At 43.5% G+C, this 17,392-nt stretch overlaps 2 long non-coding RNA genes across 3 annotated transcripts in view; both read right to left on the bottom strand.

Annotated features, from left to right (window-relative positions):
• LOC138415788 (uncharacterized) overlaps positions 1-2,380 on the bottom strand; it is a 53,678-nt gene extending 51,298 nt beyond the window's left edge. The window contains exon 1 of one of the 2 annotated variants that reach the window (XR_011247408.1): positions 2,164-2,380. This is a non-coding gene — a long non-coding RNA (uncharacterized lncRNA). The remainder of the gene's footprint in view (positions 1-2,163) is intronic. The other variant, XR_011247407.1, reaches the window with a different exon arrangement.
• Positions 2,381-6,734: 4,354 nt separating this feature from the next.
• LOC138415929 (uncharacterized) lies at positions 6,735-8,405 on the bottom strand. The gene is made up of 3 exons (XR_011247452.1): positions 8,234-8,405; positions 7,206-7,298; positions 6,735-7,017 (listed from the first exon to the last, which is right to left on the bottom strand). It is a non-coding gene; the product is annotated as an uncharacterized lncRNA (long non-coding RNA).
• Positions 8,406-17,392: the final 8,987 nt, after the last annotated feature.

A 17,392-nucleotide genomic window follows, 5' to 3' on the forward strand; every position in this document is an offset into this window, starting at 1 on the left:
TTGGTGATTAGGTGATTGAAAATGTTGCCCACAAAGGCGAAATTTTATATGTGATGACATCACCGGCAAACCTGGGTTTCTCTGCGATAGAATGATATACGTGCCTGGCTGAGTGTGTCTCTGGGAGTGAGTGTGTGTGTGTGTGTGTGTGCATGAGAGAGAGAGAGAGATGCTTAAAGAACAGCATCATCAGAAACCAGTATAACCTTCTGCAAGGTTTGCAAGAAATCTTTCCACAGACCTTTGACTTTCTCCAGATTGCATACAGCTCAAGTTCATTCAGAAATGCATTCCCCCCCCCCCCCCGCCCCCCGCACCAACAAACCGCGTTTTGTTTTGTGAGCACCGCTGTGAATCCTAAAATATCCCAGTGGGTCTGTGGAGATGCGATTTCTGTACCAAATGAGGCGTGGGCGTCTATGGAATAGGGTGTGGGAGTTAGGAGGGTCCCTGGGGGACCTGCATGGGCTCCGAGAAGACCTCTTGGTCTTGGAGGCAAGGAAGGGGTTAAAAAATCGAGGACGTCTGGGGTAGGAGAAAGGGGATATTGTTGTCTTTAATCTTTCCGCAGTCTGTCTAAGACTTCCATCCCAGATCTGCGGAGCAGTGGGATAGGTCCGGCATGCACTGCACGCAGGCTCCTTGATTGTAGCGGGGGACCTGGCTGCGATCCAGACAGGCCGGGCTCTGTTGATCATTATGTCTGGCCTTCAGGTGTCTCGGCGCACAGTGGGCGGCGGTGGGGGAGGTGTGGATAACAGGAGCAGACAAAGAAAAAAAAATGGTGTATTTAAAAAAGATGATGTGAAAATGTGTGTCCAAGTCCTCTTAAAAAAAAGAATGACTCCTACCGTCTTGGACTTTTATAATTAGAACACTCGCTCGGCTCTGGTAGATCTCTTTAAGCCATAATTAGTTATGTCTGGAGCCTTTGAATAATTCCCTTCCATAATTGATGGAGTTAATATTCTCTTTCAAAAATCAGGAGGATGGGGCTTTCTCACAAACTCCCTTTGGGCTGGAGGTTTTGCCGGTCCGAGTCTTCATCAGCGAAAAATCACATTGATGTGATTGACCTTTTAATTTCTTGGGAGACTTAGCGTATAACTTTTTAAGGATTTGGATGCTTCTAGAAGTGCAGTCATAGTGCCTGGTTGGATTGCCCTCACTGGATGTAAAAAAGCAAGCAGGAGTGCAGATCATTCCTCCCCATTTGTTTCTAATTATTTTATAAATAAAAAAGGTGCTTTGTATGTTGCTTCTGCTTGAAACTCCATCAAAAAAAAAAAAATCTTACCACGAATATGACTTAGATGCTAACCGTACCCTTGCGTGCTAGTCAAAAGAAATCCCAAATTACTTTATTCTTTAAGCATTCTTCTATAAAGCAGCTTCTTCCGCATGCTTCCTCCCCACCCCCACATCCTCCACCCTGTTAGGAATTTAAAAAAAAAAAAATCCTTATACACGGAAGCCTGGATCCCTGGACAGAAAGCTGTCTTTCTCGTCTGTCTTCACACTGGCCACTTTCAGCAGTCTTCCCCTTGTGCCCGGACTTGATTTCACAATTTGTGGAGGAAAACCCTGAGACCAGTTCAGTCTCTATCACGACGAGAACATGAAAAGTGGTGGTTAAAAAATAAATAGAAAGAAAGCCCTGGCTTGAAGCCATTGCTCAGAATTTAAGAGCTATTTGCCCCCAAGTGTCTAAGCCGTCTTTCATAGCTAATTATAATAACTGTCAGATGTCTGGAGAGTGGATGGTACCCTCATCTGTGGAGTCAGCAAAGTTTGTCTTTTATTTTTCTTGGGGACAGATCAAATCTGATTAGGCTTTAAGAGCGAAAAGAAGAGAAGTGAGTACATACGTGTGTGCCTTCATTTTTTTTTTTTTTCTTATGAACAAAGCAGCGTGCTGGAGCGATGTTTCGAGGGGCAGTCTCCTGCAGCTACTCTTGGAATGCCTGACTTTTATTTTTCATTCTTTCCCTTTCACAGAATCCAGCATGCAACAATTGTTTCTGAAACCTTTCCCTGCCAGCTGAATAGCCTTCTAGACACACATCAAAGAGTAGCTCAGAAAAAAAAAAATCTTCACATATCGGATGCTTATGACAAAACTATTTTCATCAACACACTGGATAGAGAGAAATGGATACTCACCATTTCCAAACGGTTATCTGTGCTGGTTCCACGTCCCCGGAGGCACGGCAGAGGCGGTGGCCAGACTGTCTGTCCTGCAGGTGCAGAGTCCCCGGGTCCAGGCAGGAGGGGGATAGCCAAGTGTTTCCAAAGTCCCTCGGAACTCAGGCACTTGTGCACAGGCATCTCTGGCGGCTCTGAAGCCTGTACTATCTGCAGTTCTGAATTGAACTAGATTACAGCTCATGTGAAAGGCAGGGGCAGCGAGTCATGTGGGGGACACACAGCTACCCTATTGGCCACCGGGAGCTAGCTTAGGCATTCTGCCTTCTCCTCCATTGGTGAATAGTTAAAAATGAAAGCATCTGAGTCGTCCTCTCCAGCTTATTTGTCCTTTATGCGTGCAGGAATGACTGTAGGGTTTCAGTGACAGAGCTCGTTAAGGAAGCCACTGAAGTCATCCTTCGGAGGCTGCTGGGAGGGGTCTGGAAGCCCAGCTTTTTCACGATGTTTTTGCCCTTTATATCCCCCTGTCCTGCAGTTCTGTCTGTGATTTGCTTGTTTGCCTGTCAGGAAAATGTGTGTGTGTGTGTGTCTCTGTGTGTGTGTGTCTGTGTGTGTGTGTCTGTGTCTGTGTGTGTGTGTCTGTGTGTCTGTGTGTGTCTGTGTGTGTGTGTCTGTGTCTGTGTGTGTGTGTGTGTTTTCCCTGGTTAACTTTGGACATGACAGAAGGTAAATGTTCATCTCATTTCTCTGCTGAACTCAGTTGTATTTGGAAGCACAAAACCCATTTTTCTTCAATGATGAATTCTCAGAGTTGATTTTGATGTTGAAAGAAGCTTAATTGCAGTTCTCAACAGCCTAAATTGTCCATTAGTGACACTCAGGAATGGAGTAAACGTTTTTGAGTGGCTGTTATAGTCTGGAGAAGTTGTGGGGGTGGGAGATTATTAAAAGCTAACAATATCAAAGAAGCTTCAGCTAAGCAGGGAAGGAACATGATCCTTTTTCCAAAACCATTCCTTCATTTACTGTTTTGGATAATGCAAAATGAGCATCTAATGGGCAGGCAGAAGGTACTCTTCAGTTATCCCAGCATTATTTAATTCAGCGGATCCCTAAAACTCTCCAGTGCCTTTGTAAAGATTTAAGGGGGGGTTCCCTTATAGAACGTGACATCACACCCTACCTTCCCAGGGTGAGAAGGTGAGCTCTCACGGACTGCACCCCTCTACTCATTTTCCTGGATTCAGGATCCACAGACCTGTGTACAGCATGAAAGGGGACGACAGCGCGAGCAGTACCCGGGGGCTTTTCCCTGCAAACCTGTGAAGAGCCCGTCACTCTTGTTTGACTGCTACAGCAGCTCACAGGCTCAGCTTTATTACTTTCATTTCTCAGAGGCAAGAACAGACTCAGATGCTTTATAACCATCGGAGTGCTTGATGAGAATCCCTGTTGGAGTGACCCCATGTCAGCTTTGTCAACGAGAGATGTTGCCCTCTTAAATATTAACGGTGGTCCTCCCTTGCAGGCACCTTCCTGTTGTGCGTGCCGGGTAACGTGCCAAGCACCTCACATCACCTTGTTCCGTCCTTACAATGACCAGTGAGGTGTAATGTGTTCAGTCGCTCAGTCGTGTCTGACTCTTTGCGACCCCTAGCCCGCCAGGCTCCTCTGCTCATGGAATTCTCCATGCAAGAATACTGGAGTGGGTGGCCATGCCCTCCTCCTCCAGGGGATCTTCCCCGCCCAGGGATCAAACCTAAGTGTTCTGCATTGCAGGCGGCGTCTTTACCACTGAGCCCCCAGGGAAGGCCAGCGAGGCAGCTCTCCTGTTGTCTCAGTATCAGACAAGTGGAGATGAGGATGGTTCGGGGTCATAAAGTGGGGGATTGGTGGCACTCTTCAAGCCGGCTCGCCTCCAGTTTATACACCACACGAATTCTCATCAGGGTGCTGAATACCTTTTATTAATTCCCTTTCTGGTGTAGCACATTTGAGTATTTCATGTGTATGGAGAATACCCACTGTAGTCATCCAAGCGTGTTCCTTCCAGACCTCCTACACATTACTGTTAAGTGACTGTACGCTGGCTTTAGTGGAACAGCTGAGGAGGTATGTTCGCCTTTGGGCCCCCTCGAAAGGCCTCAAATGTCCTGCAACAAGGAAGCTCCCATGTTTATTGAAGGAACGAATTCACCCAGGACATCAGTCTGCGCCTTCATGTCCTACAACTGGTCTAGAGTTTGAAACCCATCAAATTGTAGAATAAGGCAAACCCTGGATCCTTTTCCAAGTAGGGTTGCAAGTTCCACTTCAGCCAAGGAAACACTGAGGGCCCTTGCGGAGTTTCCTGAATGTGTCCCCCGCTGCAGCCCAATCATACGAAGTAAAGGAAACTTCCATTCAGACTGCCCGGCCATGGGGGATCTGTTTGGAGGCTGGAGGTCATCACTTAGCATGTTCACCTGTACTCTCGAATATATGGATATATGCCATCGCCCAGAGCAAAGGACTGCAGGCTAGGTTAATCGTAGGTGAGTAGGTGGAATTAGGGGCTTCCCAGGTGGGCACTGGAGGTAAAGAATCCACCTGCCAATGCAGGAGACATAAGAGACATGAGTTCAGCCCCTGGGTCAGGAAGATTCCCCTGGAGGAAGGCATGGCAACCCACTCCAGTATTCTTGCCTGGAGAATCTCATGGGCAGAGGAGCCTGGAGGGCTGCAGCCCATGGGGTCGCAAGGAGTCAGACACGACTGGAGCGACTGGGCATGCACACACAGGTAGAATTAGAGGATCATTTGGGTCTTGTTTTTGAACTTCCCTTGAGTGGTATTGTTTCTCCACATTGCCACCACCTCCTGCCATCCAGAATTCAGTTCTAAGCCTGCCTTCTCATATAGAACCTACGTGATCCTATTTTCACTAAGGAAGTTTCTCCACTTAATTTGTTTCAAGGCTGGGCAGTATCTCCCTCTTTTCTGATCCCTCATAATGCTTTTCATAGTAGAGATGAGATAAATATGTGTTGATGTTGTTTTTTGTCTTACAGTGATCAATTCCCAAGCAGTTACCCGATCCGAAACACATCCAGCAAGATAACACTGAGGTGTTAAAAACAACATTTTAAAATAGAGCCTAACCAGTGAGGCTGACACTGGAGAATGAGGAGGGAGAGGCTTCTGAGATCACAGCGTCTTCCCAGGATTGGTGGAGATTGCTCATGGGAACGCTGACGCCCACTGAGTTGAGGCTCCCAGTGTTGGGACACATTTACTTAACTCCTCTTGACCACTATCTATCAACGTCTCCGGTCCTTCTCATTCTCTGGGACCAGGCCTCAGGTTCTCGGATTTCGTCTTCATCCCTCGCCCTGCTGCCACCTTGGTTTCGCTGAGTGTTCACAGGGCAATATACGGAACCGTCCGCCACTTGGTTCACTGACCTCCTCAGTTCTGATGACACCCACCTCCGCTCCCCCTCCAGTCACCCCTGCTCATCCCGTAGAGGTTAGGACAATTTGCATCTGAAACTGTGAAATGAGCCCGCCCGCTCTGTAACCACCACCTTCAGCCCTGCCAACCCGATCACTGCTCCCCCCGTTCGGCCACCTCCAGTCCCTTGGCCCCTCCGTTTTTCTCATCTGTTATCCACTTCCACGTTTCATTCCCTTTCCTCTCATGCTCCTTTCCTGTGAGAGCCCACCCTGGTGACTTTCTACAGCCCGGTCAGTGTCCTCAACTCTCTTGCCCTGTCTCCCTTCTGATGCCCCATTCTGTCCACCACCATTTTCTGGAATTATTCCAACTGGCGACCTCCTCTAGACTGAGCTGAGATTCTAAGAGCTGCTAAAGAGAACTGGGAGGTCTGTAAATGCATGGTGTGACTGTAAACGCATGGTGTCCTCATGTCCTGCACGCCGACACCTATTCGTCCACGCAGCCCCTTTCCTCATCGTCCAGGATGCTGTGCACTTTCTCTCCCTCTCCGGACACCTGTGCAGCCGCTCACTCCCTCCTGCGTCTGCTTCTTGTTTGTAGTGTGTTTGTACTTTTTCAGAGGCTCTGTTCTCTTGTCAGGAATTCTCCGCCTCCCCGCCGCCTGCCCCCCATGGCTTAGGCGATGACTCTTGCACATGTGATTTCCATCCTTCTAACTGCGGCTTGGACGGACTTCTCTCCTGAGTTGGGGACTGTCGGTCTATCACATCTTCCCTCTGAACCTCCAGCAGATAATACCTCATAGCCAATACATTCACCATCTCTCCTGATCTAACTTCCATTGCTTCCCGTCTCTGTGAACAGAATCACCAGCGGCAAGGACAGAAAAGTCGGGCATACTATTTAAATCTTTCTTGTCTTTCCCCAGGCTCATATCCGGCTCATCACCATGTCCAGATGCCTCTTGAATCCGTCCCCCTTGCTGCATATCTTTCCTGGTGACTGTGCTTCAATATTTGTGATATTTCAGATCAGACACTCCCTTTGCCTCTCGCCCGGTTCATCTATACTCCATCTCCACTCCTGTAAGAATCTTTGCTCCAACTTGCAGGGTTTTTTTTTTTTTTTTCAAACTTTTCTGATATGGACCATGTTTAGAGTCTTTATTGAATTTTTTAACAATTCTGAGTCTTTTTTTTCTCTCTTTCTCAGTATTCTGGCTTTTAGATTGCAAAGCGTGTGGTTCTCAGCTCCCCGACCAGGGATTAAACATGTTCTACCTCCACTGGAAGGCGAGGTCTGAACCGCTAGACCACCAGAGATGTCCCCAAACTTGCAGTCTTTTAAAGGGAATGCTCCAGTGGTCTCTCCTGTCCTTAAGGCCAAACCTGAAGTCTGCAGCAGAGCTTGTTTCTTAACCTCCTATTTTATCTAGAAAAAAAAAATGCATGGGCATGTTTAATTTTACCTCACAGTTTACAAATGCTACTATAAATAACACACATTAAAATTAAAGCACATAAAATTTTAAATTAATTTTAAAATTAAATACATAAATTGTACATAATGAATACATACATTTAAAAATTAAAATCATAAATTAAACTTGGTTTCCTAACCCTTTGAAATCTCTGAGTAATACCGATGCATCAGCAAAGCACTTCATGTGTCCACTGGTTTGGCAAGCACTCCAAGGAACTCACATGCCAGTTCTAGAATATAAAGACAGAATGGCCTCAATACCTTTCTTCTGAGGGAGGCTTGAAAGCCCATTCAGACACGCAGAGGGACTGGATTTCTTTTCCCCTGGCTTAAAATTTGTTTCCCTTGAAACTCTAGAGGAGTTCTGAGAAGTCTGAAGGATTCTTACATACTTCCTTCCCTTCCAGGGGGCTGTAAAATTGAGGGCTTCCGACATTTAAAAGAACTAATTGAAATGATGAGGTTGGCCAAGTCACATGGCTTTCTCATTTTCTAGATTCCCCTTCCCCCTGCATGCCCAGGATACATGAATATTGTGGGGTTTGTCTTCCGGAGAGGCCTTAAATGCAGTATGCTCTCTGCACACCTTGCTCTGCTGTGAATGTCCAGACCACTGTTACCACTCACATCCATTTCTGTAACCTGCTTTACCTGGTCTCTCTGATTCTCCATGTGCACGCATTCCCATTACAAACTGTGCTCCGTGGAGAAGCTAGTGTTTAAAATATAGAGTATAGCACGGGCCTCTCCAGTGGTCCACTGATTAGGAGTGTGCCTTGCAATGCAGGGGACACCAGTTTGATCCCTGGTCTGGAAAGATCCCGCATGCCATGAGCCACGGCTACAGAAGCCCACGTCCCCTGGAGGCCACACTCCACTCCACACCTCGAGGAGCCACTGAGCGGGAAGGCCGTGCACTGCAGCTAGAGAAAGCCCGCCCGGCAAGCAGGACCCAGGCAGCTGAAAGGAAAACAAACCCACGAACTACAAGGAAACGGTTCGGCGGGTCCTCAGAAAATAAATAAATAAAATATACCATGTCACTTTCTTGCCTAGAATTCTCCGGTTGCATCCTGTGACTTTCCTGCTGACCTCCTGATTCCCTACTGTGACCTGCAAGACGCATCTTCACCCTCCTCTCGTTCCGGCCTGACCTTGACCTCACCTGGAATCCACCTGCTCGCCCGGCGCGGCCTCGCGTCAGCCTTTCCGGCCTTTCAAGCTCCCCTCCAGCTGTGGGGCAAGCTGTCCCCTCTGCCTAGGGTGTCCCCCGCTCCGTCTGCACAGGCGGCTCCTTCACGTCATCCGTGCTCTTCAAAGGCCACTGCCCACAGACCACTTCCTTCTAGACAGACGCTTATCTATTGGCTCATCTACGGTGATGTCTGGTTTTGCTTTCTGTTCATTGCATGTAATACTTTCAGAACATCTCTCATTTTACCGCACTCTTCTATTACATGTCTCCTCCCACCAGCACACAGACTCATACTTTTCTTCCCACCTAGAACATTGTGTTGCATAAAGCAGGTGCTCATAGATTTGCTGAATGAATGAATGAATGCATCAGTTCAGTTCAGTTTAGTTGCTCAGTCATGTCCGACTCTTTGCGACCCCATGAATTGCAGCACGCCAGGCCTCCTTGTCTATCGCCAACTCCCGGAGTTCACTCAGACTCACGGCCATCGAGTCCGTGATGCCATCCAGCCATCTCATCCTCTGCCGTCCCCTTGTCCTCCTGCCCCCAATCCCTCCCAGCATCAGGGTCTTTTCCAATGAGTCAACTCTTCGCATGAGGTGGCCAAAGTACTGGAGTTTCAGCTTTAGCATCATTCCTTCCAAAGAAATCCCAGGGCTGATCTCCTTCAGAATGGACTGGTTGGATCTCCTTGCAGTCCAAGGGACTCTCAAGAGTCTTCTCCAACACCACAGTTCAAAAGCATAAATAAATATAAATATAATAAACTATAAAAATAGTGTGAGGGGAATCACCTAAGTTTATCAATAAAAAAATTATTAAAGTCATTCCATAGTGAAAACAACAGAGAAACTCTTGTATAACTAAAAGCTAAAGTCACTGCACAGATTAACTAAAATATGTTGCTATTGAATGTTCAGTGAACTATCTAAGATTCTAATCTGTCTGAAATTAGTAGTGATTATGGTTCCAAGTTTGAGCCCCAATGTTCTAAGTATAGTGTAAGATAACCATGAAGTATATTCATTTACACAGGAATTTGTTGAGGAAACAAAATTTAATAAAATGCCCAAATGTGACAGTGATAAGCATAAAATAAAGACTAATCAATGAGCTTGTGATGATATGTTCGCTCATTCTTTCAAAGTTGTATGCGTGTGCTTTTATAATTGTTCAAGGCCAATCACGTAAAGTAACAAAAAGTATATCTATATTTTTGTCACTTAAAGATATTTCTTTGTACATTAAAAATGTCAATTTCTATTTCAACTTACTGAAGAAAAATCTATGAAGGAGTGGAAGTTATAGATGGCAGAATTGAATCTTCTAAATTGCATTATTAAATAAGCCCAGAATACATGCTGTATTATAAATCCTAAAATGTCTTTAAGAAAACAGGCTCACCTATAACAACCTCTTCTATTTACCCAGCATTCAACACATCTCAAAGATCTTTCATACCCACTGTTATATTTGATACTCAACAATAACACAATCAGGAAGGCAATGCAAGTATTGTTATTCCCTTCATTGCATATAGAGACACTGAGATCTAGAAATTTTTAAGATTTGTGGTTACTGTTGGTCAGTTGCTCAGGCATGCCTGACTCTCTGTGACCCCATGGACTGAAGCATTCTGGTCTTCCCTGTCTTTCACTGTCATTCAGATTTTGCTCAAATTCTTATCCACTGAGGCAGTGATGCCATCCAACTATGTTATTCTCTGTCACCCCTTTCTCCTCTTGCCCTCAGTCTTTCCCAGCAACAGGGTCTTTTCCAATGAGTCGGCTCTTGGCATTAGGTGGCCAAAGTAGTATCACCTCAGCATCAGTCCTTCCAATGAAAATTCGGGTATGATTTGTGGAAACTCCTGATGTAGTGTAGAGACAGCACAATGTCTCTGCTCACCAGCACTTACAACCATAATGACTGAGAATGTGAACGTTTCTGTAGCTCAGATATGCAGACAAATTGCTGGATGCTGTTAAGACTTCTAACTCAGCCTTAAACTTGTATCCTCAAGGGGAGGGTACTCAGACAGTTCTGCGCTTCACACATTTATATACAAACTGTTTTCATTATAAAATTAGCTCTGGGTATTAATTTTGTTTGTTTGTCATGGGTGGTCTGAATCTTGGGTGGGAAAATTGGGATCAGATGAAAAATGAAAGCTGTCTGAACAGGAAGTGTCTGCAGAATTCTGAATTTACAATGAGCGCACACTGGGCTGTGTGGTCAGCTCTTAAGCAGTTGGGCCAAATATACTAAAAAGGGTGTCTCTTTTTTCGTTTTTTGAACTCTGCAATGGACAAACTTTCTCATTAGCTTAGATTTTTAGCTTTCAGTGACCGAAATGCTTTTGACTTTTCTTGGTTTATTATCCTCTCTTGAGTATGAGGACCATATTTCCTACAAGTATGTAAAAATTAAACATCAGACATAAAGCATTTCCCAAATATGCATACGATTCATGGAGAATAAAGTAAAGAGACTCACTATTATGATGTTTCAGTTTTCCTGTGGCTGTGTTACGATCAAGTAGAAAAGGAGAGAACAACAGACTGATCTGTTGACTGAAATCTCCTAATTTCCAATGTCTTAGCTAATGAAAGACAAAGTTCAGCTTCTGTTTTCTTCCAATTATAGGGAAACAGCTACATAGTCAGCATACAACCTGTGAGCAGAAACTCTTTTAGTCTCAAATTCAGTAGAACAAAATATTATTATTGTCTAGTCTCAGACAATAAGAACAAAATTTTATCTATTTAAAAGAACAATTACTTTATTAGTTTCAACTTTGCATATCAATACATCCTTTGAATATATCTAGATGCCAAACAGGAATGGTCTTCTGAAACTCATGTCCATGTGAAATACCTGGAACTTCGTCGAAACACAAATACTGATTCTGTAGGTTAGAGGTTAGGCCTTAGCTTCTGCAAGTCTGCTTAACAATCTCCCAGGTGACAATGGCGCTGCTGGTCTGTTGAGCACATTTGTATGAGCCAGGCTTGTATCAAATTAATACCTAAGAGAGAAGTCAGCTACCCCGTAAGCCCGGGACCATCTCCAGTGAGACGGAGTTTCTTCCATCCCCTGTCTTCCTTTTTCTCATCTTTTGTCAATTCTCACCCTCACCCTCCACGCTCTGTTCTATTTCACTGGCAATTGACAGAATATGATCCCTCCAGAAGTCGCCAAAGTCCAGGCCATACTTTTAAGAAGGGTCTCAGCCATCCTCTGATCCTAAGCTGCACACCCATAAAATAGAATCTGTAAAAATTTACTTGCACCCCTCCACAGCAGCCTCCTCAAAATCCTGCTCCCTTATTTAGCTATTTAAGGTGTTAAGTTTATCTTTCATCCACAACGTCAACTCTGGAGTGCTTTCACTAAGCTCTTGGATTGTGGGGCTCAAAAATAGAAATCATTTTGCTCTGTTTTTGTTTGCTTTTATGCTAAAATGAGTGTAAAAATAACCTACTGGCTTTCTGAAATGTTTGCTCAGTGTTCTGCTGGCTTGATTTTGTTAAAGAACATTCCTCAGTAGTGTTGTTCTAGTAGAGCGTGGCTGTGTGAGTAAGTATAATCAGGGGAGACATTTATCCATTGGGTATCCAGAGGTGGACATCCTAGGCCACGGCTACTTGGAGAGGAAGTAGTATGATAAAGAGTGACATTGTTTTATGACCTTCAGATAAGACCATTAAGTGACGACCTAGCACGTTCTGCTCTTGACATTCGTGTCTCTTCTAATATCACACATATGATTAAGCTGTTCTACCTTCCTTGAATAAACAGTATCCATGGAATTGTGTGTGTGAAATTGTAGCACGGTGAAGTGTCAGGTTGAAGTATTTTAATCCTGTTTGAGGGGCTGTAAATATTTATAGAAGCTTCTGCTTAATGTCCTTTTAGTCTTCAGGCTTCCTGAGTCCACCTTTTACAGAGGGTTTTTTTTTTTTCTCTTATATTCTTATTTATCTTCAAAAATCTTGCTCAGGTCATGATGCCAGACTTGACACTTTATTGAATGAAAGCAAGTGTTTTACAGGCAATTAACTTTAAGAGATTACGTTACTGAGCCTGGAAAATAAAATAGAAAAGGCTCGAGGAACCTGAGTTCACTCTACAACTTCAGCCTCTTAACCTAGGTAAGTGCATGGCTTTTACAGACACCAAATTACCCAGTAAAGGTCTTCAATTATGAAAATTGTTAGGCCTTCCAGACATCACATTACATTTGAATTGTATCTATATATTCAATTCCAACTCGACTCTCAACTCTTGGGTGGCCTAAAATTGAGATAATTAATTAAACCCTTTGAAAAGCATCTGCCTTCCACATTTTGTCTTGGATGAAAGAAATTATTTCATGCTTTACTTACGGAAAGTTAATACCCAAAGGCTGTATATTACCACTGTCTCAAATTAGAACCTACCAAATCTGAAAATTGGCTATTCACATGCAGTCTCCTTTAATAACTTATGAAAATTTAAACTAAATTTTGGATTAATAATTCATGTAGAAAGTTCCACCAGTAAAACTCCACATTTCTAAGTTTTACAGTAAGTGGTGAAAATATCAGTTGGAAAAATGGCTTGTTGGAGGCACTCTTTCGAAAATTGTTACAAAAGACTCGAAAAACAAGGGAAAAAAATCCTTCTTAGGAACTTGTCTTAGAGTGATATATAATGAGGGTTTCTTAGGTCGCACTAAGGAACCTGCCTGCTAGCACAGGAGACTTAAGAGAGATGGATTTGATCCCTGGGTGGGGAAGATCCCCTGGAGAAGGAAAGGACACCCCACTCCAGTATTCTTGCCTGGGAAATTCCATGGGCAGAGGACCCTGGCAGGCTACAGTGCACAGTGTTGTGAAGAGTCCAACACAATGAAAATGACTTAGCACATACACAGATTTTATATGTATATATAGGAGAAGGAAATGAGACCCCACTCCAGTACTCGTGCCTGGAAAATCTCCATGGACTAAGGAGCCTGGAGCCTGGTAGGCTACAGTCCATGGGGTCAGAAAGAGTCAGACATGACTGAGCGACTTCACTTTCACTTTCATGTATATATATATAATAAGAACAGTACATTTTTTGAAAGAAACATTTTAAAAATGGTTTATTCGTTTAAAAGAATCATTCTACCACTTTCCATGAATGGATCATTTTTTTTCATGTGTACAGGGGTGGAGTGTGAGGGGAATCTTAACATTAGTTGGCGGCTTTAATGGGCAATTGTTATGTTGGAAACTTCCAGTTTGAGCTTTTGCATTAGAGATGGGCTCAGGGAATGAAAACCAAACGACAGGACTATGCTTCTTAGTCAGTGGGGACAGAAATGACTCTACGGTGGCTACAACCAGCAGTGAAATGTGTGAGAACCTGAGCTGTGGGTCTGGATAGGAGAATAAGAGAGGAAAAGAGAAAGCTTGGACCTTAAGCTTGAGTACCAAGGTGATTGTAGAAGCAGTCCTTAGGTTGGCAACTCCTGGATTCCATAAAAATCCACTCACTCAGCCTAGCCAAGGGCAGCCAGAAGGCCATGAAGATACGGAAATCATACAGGAAGGTATGTCTTTTCATTCAGGGCAGACCTCCTGCCAGCAGCTGGAGGCAGGAATATGGCGGTTGCCTGGTGGATGGTTTTCCCAGATCTCTAGGAAGCTCCATTCACACAGTTGTGTCTGGAGCAGTCGTCTTCTTAGTACCCAGTTTATGACATGTGGGTCCAGGTGTGGGGCCTGATCCAAGCCCAGTGAGTCACAGTCCTCAGGAATTTGAAGTTGTGACTAAGATTTCTGCCTCGGTCTATAGACTAAGAAGGAAAGTCCATTTGTAGCAAGAATATAGCCTAGGCAACAAGGTCAATCATGAGCAGGAATAGAGTGATACAGAGCCTGCAGTGTGGATGGCAGACTTCTGGAATTTTCTACAAAGCCATAGTCTTCTTCTGTCTGAATACTCAGCTACAGTCTGGCTATTGGGCTTCTTGTTATTTTCCCTTCAGTCCCCAAGACCCCCATTGCTGGATTGAGATCTGACGTGGCCTGGCCATAGGGAAAAACTCCCATTCTAGACAGAGCCTGTGCAACTTCAGATCATAACCATCAAATCAGTGTAAACAAGCCTCATGTCCTGCTCACTTATTTGTGTGCGTGCTCAGACGCTCAGTAGTATCCAACTCTTTGCAAGCCCATCCAATTGTAGCCCGCCAGGCTCCTCTTTCCATGGAATTTTCCAGGCAAAAATACTAGAGTGGGTTGACATGCCCTTCTCAGGGAATCTTCAACCCAGGAATCAAACCCACATCTCGTCTCCTGTGTCTCTGACATTGCAGGCAGTTTCTTTACTGCTTAGCCACTGGGGAAACCCCTGTGACTTAGTTAACAATTTACATTTTAATAGAAAAAGACACAGCCCTTTTCCTGGAGCAACTGAGGTGCGGTCCTCCTCAGACACTGTGCAAGGCCTCCCGCTATCCTTTGTTTATAATCTGCTCAGGAAGACTGAGCAGTGTGTTCACTGGGAATGTACTGTTTCCTGGCACTCGCAGCCATTGGGAAAATAGAAGGGAGAATAATGCCATTTCTTACCTCACAGGAAAAAGATAACAAGGTATAAAATCACTGAAATGCATCCTTAGGCTTCTTTCTTTTAATTCATCTGTCTTGGCCTCACTGAGTGGCATGTAGGAATCTTAGTTCCCCAACCAGGGACCGAACCTGCTCCCGCTGCAGCGGAAACGTGGGTTCTTAATCACGGGACCACCAGGGAAGCCTGAGGCTTCTTTTAACATATTGAATGATATATAAGCTACATACGCAATCTAAAAATGAGAAGCAGAGAAGACAGTTTTGACACCAGAGGAGTCCAAGTCCAGTAACACTAATATTAATGTTCTCAAACCCCAGAGAGCATCGCTCTCCCGGCACTCTTAGGACGAGTTCCTTTTGATTTTTGATTCTTTCTCATGCCTGTAAATGGTAACATCATTCTGTTCTTTGGGGAGCTTCTTATCAATGTCCCATCATTCATCTACATCATTTCACATTCCCCGATTCTGTCTCAGAAGTACAGGTAAATCACTTCCTACAGGAGGGAGGGAAGTTCAGAGGGCACTGACTCATTTCATCTGATTCTGAGTTTCATCCCTAAATTAAAGGTTTGCCAAAATATTCAAGGTTTTACAAATAATAAGATATCACTTTTCTTATTTGCTTATATTCACAAAAACAAAAGTGAGCTCAAACGTGTCATCCCCTCCCCAAGAATTCCAATGACGAGGGCTTTTCTTTCTCCTTCTTCGCTTTTTCCCTAAAGTCACATCGCCTGCAGCCCTGACTCATTCCAGATTGTGGCAAACCTTGTTCTCTTCAGAGCCTGGCTATGGAATTCATCAAGACCTCTGCCTCTCAACTTGGAAGTCCATTCACTCCTGGTCCTCCCATGCTCTGCAGTTTTAGGAAGAAGAAATTTGTTAAGACCCCTCTGTAGTCATGAGCAGAAGTTAAGCTATCACAAATCATTTTGTAAGGAGACACATCTTCCAGCTATAATACTTCTAAAATTCAGAACTGCAAAATATATTTGAACCTCCCTTTCATGCCATTTTCCAGAATATTAGGGCATCTAATTAAATTATGCATGCTGCCTTGACCAAATAAGGCATTTGCTTCATTTTAATGGGGAGTGACATTTATTTTCCTACCGTAAAAGAATTCCATGGAGCTTTCGTTGGAATAAAGGTTAATTTTATCTTTAATACGGTAACTATATAGACATCACCATATCATTTTTTTTTTCAGATTAGCCATCTTAAAGAGGTAGATTTTCCTTACCTGCATCTTAAAGTTAACAATAGATTTGATAACTCACTTCAACTTTTCATCCTGGTTTCATGGCATATGTTCTTGCCGTATCCCCAATCTGGGAACTGAAAATGTCATTTGAATGCACAATTGAGAATCAACATAATTATTTTAAATGGGTTCTTTCTATGTTTCAGATGACTATTGAAATTTGTACAATGGGGTCAAATTGCAATTTACAAACTTTTGTGCATTTTGAAAGTGATTTCTTTGGCAGTGATATGTTTTCACCAGATGATGAGGATGACTGCAATCCTCTGCTGGTCTGAATTTAATTTCAGTCATTTTTATTCATGATATTCCAACCCACGGCATATTAAAGAATATGTAACTTCCAAAAGTGCTGAATTCTCCCCGAGATGCAGTTTATCCCACTGTTAAATACTATACATCATAAGCAAACAATTCATGTAGAAAAATGTGCCTGTTCTTTGGAGGGAAGTAAATAGATAAGCTGTCCAAGGTACAAGGAAATAGAGCATAGATAATGCAGGTCTGAGATATTCTCTTGCTTAAGTGATGCATTAAATCAATATTCTGCAAAGCCTTTTTCTTGTTATGTTATTTACTTGGACACTGTCACAATTTTCCATTAAATTGTCTCTTTCAGAAGAAATATTTTTTCTCAGTTCCCAATTACATTTGAGCATGTATTCTTTAAACTCTTTCACTATATATGCAAATGATCAACTATTTCCATTATGCCACTCTTCTGCTCAAAGACCTTCCGTGGTTCCCTATCTCTTGTCATATCCCATGTGACCATTTTTGCCTGATTTTCAGAATCTGCAGCACCTGCATCTTCTTATAACCATGCAACACTAGTTTCTAATGTTAGCCTGCATTTCCCTAATACGGCCAAGGCTGCTTCCTATGATAATATACATATATCATGCTAGTCTCATGAACCATAACTTTATCCTCTTCCTCCTCCTTCTCACATTCTCATGTAGTGTGTGTGTGTGTGTGTGTGTGTAATGCCTTTTCTCTTCACCCCTTTCTTTACTCTTTAGAGGCTAGGAATCTTTTTTCTAAAATCTTCTCTTACTTCCTTAAAGATAACTGTCATCTTTAGAAAGTCCTGCCCATGTAGGCCCACATAGTCTCTAACCACATAATATAGGCATTATTATATTTTTTAATTCTAAGACCCATTATCATATATCAGGAGGTTTATGATTTCTAGTCACTTGGGATAAATGAAACCAGCATGGTGAATACTTGTCCACTCTCACCCATATGGCAGAAT

Source organism: Ovis canadensis, chromosome 12, assembly GCF_042477335.2.
Source record: "Ovis canadensis isolate MfBH-ARS-UI-01 breed Bighorn chromosome 12, ARS-UI_OviCan_v2, whole genome shotgun sequence".
NCBI classification, from domain to species: Eukaryota; Metazoa; Chordata; class Mammalia; order Artiodactyla; family Bovidae; genus Ovis; species Ovis canadensis.